Source organism: Ostrea edulis, chromosome 3 (genome assembly GCF_947568905.1).
Source record: "Ostrea edulis chromosome 3, xbOstEdul1.1, whole genome shotgun sequence".
Taxonomy (NCBI): domain Eukaryota; kingdom Metazoa; phylum Mollusca; class Bivalvia; order Ostreida; family Ostreidae; genus Ostrea; species Ostrea edulis.
The window spans coordinates 5,428,652-5,436,714 of record NC_079166.1 but is presented as its reverse complement, the minus strand read 5'-3'; positions in this window follow the sequence as shown (position 1 = coordinate 5,436,714).

The window sequence follows — 8,063 nt, the reverse complement described above, 5'->3', positions numbered from 1 at the left end:
TGTGATTATTTCCCTTTTGAATGGACAACACGCTAAATATAGGTCAAACATTTTCCCCGAATTTTGTTTATTATGGATAATTGCTCTGAAATTTAGTCACAAGTTTTTTCCCGGAGGAATACAAATTCGGTTTGCATTTTAGCTGAACTGGTACATTTACCGTGACCTACTTTATCAATTTAGAACTAAAATTAGGCATACATTTGTTTATGTTATAATTATTAGACAGTTGTATTGATTTACTATGTTTTAATCTTAAGATGAAGAAATAAATTGCGATTCAAAGCATTTCAAGTCGTTCTGAAAGGTGGTTAATTGTTTCGAAGTAGTAAATTATTCATTGTCCCTGGATGTTCCAAACGATCAATTGGTCGCACTTAAAATTCACATTCATCAAACGTCATATTGTTCAAATTTCGACATTAAGTATGTTATAAAATTTCCTATGGATCCTCAGAACGGTCTAACAATCGGCATGAAACACGTCAGACAGCATCCTCAGAACGTTTGTGTAGAACCTCTGAATTGTTAATGGATTCCAATAAAACTATGCATGACTTCATTTGAAGTATTATTACTGTTGAACAGGGACGGAACTTAAATGACAAAATGTCTCTTTACCATTAAAAATTAACCGGAGTTTCCTGCCTTGGCAGTCTCATGATACCACGGACGTGATAACAGAAATTACGCAGACAATGTACCTGTCTTTATTCTTTAATCTCTATTTCAGCAAAATATTGATCTTTTTATTATCATAGGAGAAACTTCAAACTTATTCTGCCACAACATATGCCAGGAGTGGTGCAAATTAAATATACATTCGGAAAAAATATAAAGAACGTTTAGAAATTTGAAATCAAAACCCTTTCTCAAATGAACAAGATCAAAACGTATAATTTTTAAACACTTTACACCACCATTCCTCATAAAAAACTAAAGACTAGCATTGTTGACATCACAAACAGTTGCTTCATCAGCAAAAAGAGAAAAAAGAAATATTAATATAAACATTAAGTTCCCATATTTATGTAGCAATATTACATTATCACCTACATATGGGGTTTATATTTTTCAACTGTTTTGATAGGTAAGAGCTTGTTCTGCGTATGGTCAGTTTTTAAATCGAGGTAGGCTACTCGCAAACAAGTTAATGGTGCAGAGGTTTCGAAAGTCTCCTTTAAAGTCAGTATTCCACAAATTCTATGGTCGTTATAACAATCTAGTTTCCCAATATAGCGTATCAGTGGGTCAAATGCTGTCTGACGTGTATCATACCGATTGTTAGACCATTCTTGGCAGACCGATTTTGACTAAGGATAACTCCGTTTACCTCATCAAGATACTATATTATAGAACTTACGACGGATGGATCCGGTCAACCGGGAATGCTTACTCCTCCTAGATACCTGATCCCACCCCTGGTGTGTCCAGGGGTCCGTGTTTGCGCAATTCTCTGTTTTGTATTGCTTATAGGAGTATTGATATTGATCACTGTTCGTTATTTTCACCTTTCATCAAATGGCATACATCAAAGGTAAGATATCTTTTGATATTGTCAATGGAATAATGTGAAGAGCATTCTTCTATTTCTAAACCTTCAAAAAGTTTTTCACTCCATATATTTTTTATTTAAGACATTCGTAAAATTAAATTTCGGTCCTCGGTCTTTCAATGGATAAAAAGTCTTTCGAAGAAAAATAATGGGTGGATCTCAAAAACACCCTAAAAAAGAAAAGGAATCAGAAGCGCATTCCAATTTCAACAATACTGTTCTCTTTGTTGTATAAATAACGTCACTAAAAATCAAGTCCTCTGTAATTATGAAAAAGATTAGGGCACAGAAATACAATTTTGAGAGCATGCAGAATTGCAAATTATATATCATTGACATTACTAGATATAAAATCATGGAAAACGTTAACAGTTCATTCACTAACTGTAGTTAAACTCAATATACTCTAAGAATTGGTATGAAACACGTCAGACAGCATTTAAGGTAGCTCACTACATTAAAGCTGATACTCTGTATGACATTACGTCACAAGATGGTGATTTTAAAGCTTGGTGAACTTATTTGTATCGATCGATTTCTTTGTCTATCATCGTAGTTCGGTGTTTAAAGCATTAGGCTGGTGAATCTCAGATCTCGAATTCAAATCCCCCAGAGTCTTTTTGTCATATACGGTGAAATACTTTTTTTGAAAATCATGTTTTTATCAAAATTGTATATTTTTTGGCCTTTTTGGCATATATACTTATTGTATGCAAGGTGAAGATAACGAACAGTGATCAATCTCATAACTCCTACAAGCAATACAAAATAAATAGTTGGGCAAACACGGACCTCTGGACACACAAGAGGTGGGATCAGGTGCCTTGGAGGAGTAAGCATCCCCTGTTGACCGGTCACACCCACCGTGAGCCCTATATCCTGATCAGGTAAACGGAGTTATCTGCAGTCAAATCAGTGTGCCAAGAACGGCTTAACAATCGGTATGAAACACGTCAGACAGCATTTGACCCAAGGCGATGTTGTATTGATGAACTAGATCGGTATAACGACCATAGAATTTGTGAAATGCTGACTTCAATCGAGACTGTTGAAATCTCTGTACCATCAACTTGTTTGTCAGTAGCTTACCTCGATTTAAAAACTGACTATACCCAGAAGAAGCTCTTGCATATCGAATCAGTTGAGATATATAAACACCATATGCAGGTGATAATGGAGTATTGCCACATAAATGTGGGAAGTTGAGGATGGAGAAACTGAAATCATCCCGTTTGTCATACAGTTGAGTTGTCAGTTTGCCGTTAATATCTACTACTTTTAATAAAATATCTAAGTATGAAGCAGAAGTGGACGACTCTGTGGTGTCCTTTATTTCGAGCTCACAGGGATATATCAAATCGACATATGAGTGAAAGCTATCATTGTTAATAGACAAAACGTCATCGATATATCTAAAAGTCGAATTGAAGTTCACAGCGAGAGATTTTTTCTTCTCACGTAGAAGTTTTTGAATAAATTCTGCTTCATATGAATATAAAAACAGGTCAGCTAACAAAGGAGCACAATTCGTGCCCATGGGAATCCCAACAGACTGTTGGAAGACCTGATCACCAAAGACCACGAAGATATTGTCAATGAGGAACTCTAGCATATTTTCTACTTCAACTTCAGAGTACTTGTATATCATCATATCTTTAATATGTAAATCAATAGAATTATTTTTCAAAATTATAAAAATCAGACAAATTTAGGGGGAAAAAACTTCCAAAACAATGTGATTGTGAAATAAAATGATGGGAACATAATGATTTAGGGTGATTAAGCTCAAAACAATATTTGGTAGTCCGTACCATTGTTGATTTCGGATATGGTAAACAGTGTCGACAACGAAAAAATAATATGAATGCCACAAGAACACGATTGAACATTTTTTTCCTTTGATTTCTATAATTTTGAAGAAATAAAATCTATTTTCATCCCGACCCGACCATTGTACAAACTTTCTACCATCGTCAGTAGACACGCTTACAACGAAACCATTTTCTCATTCAGTACAACAGTGTATCATTTTTGTTAACAATGAAGATTATTGATACTTGTCGTTTTTTCGTGGTGTGTGCTATTTGTTTACGTAATATATGTATCTTGATAAAGAGGTGGGTTGCATCGAAAATTTGAGTTTTAAATAAACAACAGTGTTCTTCACCACCAGGGGGAGCGGGTGTTGTCCTCAGATAGAGTTGATGTTCTATCGACATGGGGAGCGGGTTATGTATCCTCATACTGATTTAATGTTATTAATTGCCATGGGGAAACGGTTGTTGCATTTTTAGACAGATATGATGTTCTATAGACAAGGGGAACTGATAATGTATCTTCAAATAGAATTGGTGTTTTATCGTCAGGGTGAGCAGGTGATTCATCCTCAACCAGAGTTGATGTTCTATTGCCAGGGGAGCGGGTGTTGCATCCTCAGACAGAGTTGATGTTCTATTGCCAGGGGAGCGGGTCAGGTATCCTCAGAGATTTAATGTTCTATCGCCAGGGGATGAGGTAATTCATCCTCAGACAGATTTGGTGTCCTTCAAGGCCAGGGGAAGAGGGTAGTGTAGCTTCAGATAGATTCGGTGTTCTTCCTCGCCAGAGGTGGGTGTTGCATCCTCACACAAATTTGATGTTCTTCATCACTAGTGTCTAAGGGTTCTGTGAAGACTTGAAAAAGGTAGTTTGTTCCATTGAGTAGGATATTAGGAGTTAATAAAACTGAACGTGATTTGGAAAGAATTTATGTTTTCAAGAAAAAAAATTAGAGCCTGTTGAGTAGAAGTTGGATTATCAGATGAGGAATTACAGCCAAGTTCTAAAATACACGGGTAAGTTAAGGAATCCCTTATATAATATCACAGTGCACTTTATGCCTTTACTTCTCTGAATTACCAATAAATGACGTCATAATGGAAAATGACGTCAAGTCACTGCAAACTTGAGCTGTTATGACGGGGAGAGTGTCAAAAACTTTAGACCTTATTTCAAACTGCCTATAAGATGTCAGAACACTATAGCAAAATTCACGTGTCTGAATTGTATTTTAATATCTTGTATGTCCGAATATTTTTAAATAGTTTGTTTGAAATTCAGCGTGTTTTCGCTGCTTTCTAAAAATATAATTTTGAATTGTACTCTGTTTTATACCACTGATAAGAGGTATAATTTTACTATGTGTTTATAAAAGAGTCTAGCACAGGTAATTTATGAGGATTCATTTGAGATCTATTACGGAAGTCGTAAGAGGAGTTTGTTCTTTATCCGAATTTTGCTTGGTTAAATGTTTGATGGCTTTGTTTGAATACAGATTACCATCAAATGTGTTGGTAAGTGTGTCCGTAAGTTGAACTCTTCATGAAATACGTGTATTTTGTACGCAAGTTATTCTGCCATTTTAACCAAGCATATTTCGGGTACACAAGGATACGGTGAGTTCATTTATCAAACAAAAAGTTTAAAATGATTGTTAAATGAGCTGCGCTGAAGCGATTTATGTGAAACACTTCAAACAATTATAAATGACCGTCACGTGATCAACGAAGTCATGTGATAGCATAACAGATATGGTAATATATAGCCGAAAGAATCTTCTATATAAATTGTCTGTACTTAAGTATATAAATTACAAATGAAAACCAAAAACCGACCTCGCAATCCAATGTATGTTTTGAACGCATTTCAAACTCCGGGAAGCCTTAACATAGCTGCGTACAGTTAAAGTAATGAGTCACACAAACAATGACAATGTTGTGACAAGCTTTGCCAGCTGAAACAAGTACATATTCATCACATATCCAGTCTGATTTAATAAGAACATTTATTGACATGACAAGTAATGATACATTATTCAATGGTCTACTATAGAAATGAGCTCAGGAAACTATAGGACCGGTAAAACCAATTCTTTGGCATTGTATTTCAGAATTAAGAAATATAAGCTTCCTATTACCACGTAACTATTTTTATTTGCTTTAAACCCCGCCCAGGACCTAGGTCTAAAACCATCAACCACTGTGCACTGGTCCGGAATTCTGCCTGTGCTATGTAGGGAAATTGACCATCAAGAATACAGGTTTATTTGGATTGTTTTACGCTTCCTTCTATTTTACTTTCTAAGACGTTGTTCATAAACGTCGACGTCATGACGCTATTTGCATATTGTTGTGAACAACAACGCTATGTTTAACTAACGCTTACAAGATATAAGATATAAGGAGAAATGAGTTTGTTCTGACAATATTGTGGATATCTTATGTATTTAATTTGATCAAATTTGTAGACAAGGCCGATTTTGCTCCTTAACGTACCTAGCTCTTTAAACTTCTAAAACAGGCGGTGATGGCAGTTTAAAAAAAATTGTCATCGTGACAACGCCTCACTTGACGCTGAACTTCGAAATTTAAGGTATCGTGAATACCTAGATGTTGGCGAAGACGCGCCATTGCTTATTCTTGAATATCACATTGTCACATTCAAACTACGAAATAATCAATATATCTACGAAGTCCAGTGACTGCTTCGAGTTTTCAATGAGATATCCACTAAGCTTCAGTCACTGGTTCGAATCTTCAGGGAGGAAAACGAACAAATATCAAAGAAATACGCGACGTTTCTGATATTTTCTCTATAACTATTTTTCAACTCCTTAATATGAAGAGTTCTTCTATGATTTCCCTAATAGGTTTAATTTTATATTGTAGTAAAATGACCATACTATCTTTACTATACTTTCATGTAAAATACTCGATTGACATATATATGAATCCTATAAGTAATACAAAATAGATAGTTGGGTAAAAGACGGACTCCTGGGTATACCAGAGGTGAGAGCAGGTGCCTAGGAGGAGTAAACCTCCCCTGTCGACCCGTCATACCCACCGTGAGCCCCATATCCTGATCAGTTAGACGGAGTTATTCGTAACGAAAATTAGTGTGTCAAGAATGGCATAACAATCGGTCTGAAACACTTCAGACAGCATTTGACCTAATGATAGGCTGTCGTGACGAACTAGATGTTGATAACGACCATAGAATGTGCAAAATGCTGACTTCAATCGAGACTATTGAAACCCCTGTATCATAGACGTGTTTATCGGTAGCTTGCCTCGATTCATAAACTGACCATACGCAGGAACAAATTTGTGCATATGGAGTCATTTGAGAGATATAAACACCATATACAGGTGATAATGGAATATTGCTACATAAATATGGGAAGTTGACGACAGATAAGCTTTAACCATCCCGTGTGTTATACAGTTGAGTTGTCCGTTTGGCATTAATGTCTACTTTCAATAAAATATTAAAGTTTGAAGCAGAAGTGGACGACTTTGTGGGTCTTTTATTTCGAGTTCACAGGGATATATCGACTCGACATATGAATGAAAGTTATCATTGTCAATAGAGAAAACATGGTCGATATAGCTAAATCTGATTGGTCGAGAAACATTTGAAAAAAATGAAATTGTTACCTTCTGAGAAGAGAACGCACATTTTTTAGTTTGATGGTATCTAGCAACAGATAACAGTACTTGACAAAAGGTGATATCATAAAAATTATCACATGCGTCAAATTTATGCGCGTACGTTTCGCCGTAAGTAGATTATTATACGAGGTCGTTTGAACTTTTGTTCGATAAGCATGACAGAGATTGATCAAATGTCAACAGACGTAAGTCTTTCTGCTTTATTGTTTAAATATCATTCATTATAATAAAACAGATATTTCATGTAGTTGAGGGTAACATTGACAAATTTCATCGCTCGAAAAATCATTGTCATTGAAACAATGGTTTTCTTGGGGTGAAAATTGTTAATGTCATCCTAGACTACATGCACTATTTATATAATTTTAAATATGTACAAAACGAAAAGAATTGCGAGTAAGGTCAACAGGTTGACAATGGTTTTCTCCGGGTGAAATTTTTCAATGTTACCCTAGACTACATACACTATTTATATAATGTCAAACTGGATAGCCCAGTGGTTAGATATGTAAAGGTCCCGGTTTTGATACTGGGTAGTTGTAAGGATTTTTCTCTACTTCTTTGCTACAGTTATGTAACTTACTATGATACATAAGACCTAACTTTACATTTGTACTTGCAATCAGGAGGAACTTGCAACATATGCTAACCTTAAAATATACACTGTAATATATTTCATTCTTGTATTGACGAGATAAAATGCAAGTAAATTGTGCGTGAAGTATCACAAAAAATCATATATCATTGAGAAACATCGAGTTTGTCCATAACCGTTTCATAGTAAAGTGTTTCTGGAGAATTAGAGTATAATTCTACAGTCCATAGGGCATTTCACAAATAAATGAATTAAGGTAAGAGCAAGGTCGATCATTCCACTTGCCATTTCTAAGTAGGTCGATACAGTCTTTCTCCTCTGCTTGTGCAGGATAACCTACACTCGGTTCACCAGTGTTCCAAGCGGTGAAGGTTATGGTCACGTTGGAGTAGCTCCATCGATATTGACCTTCAATATCATG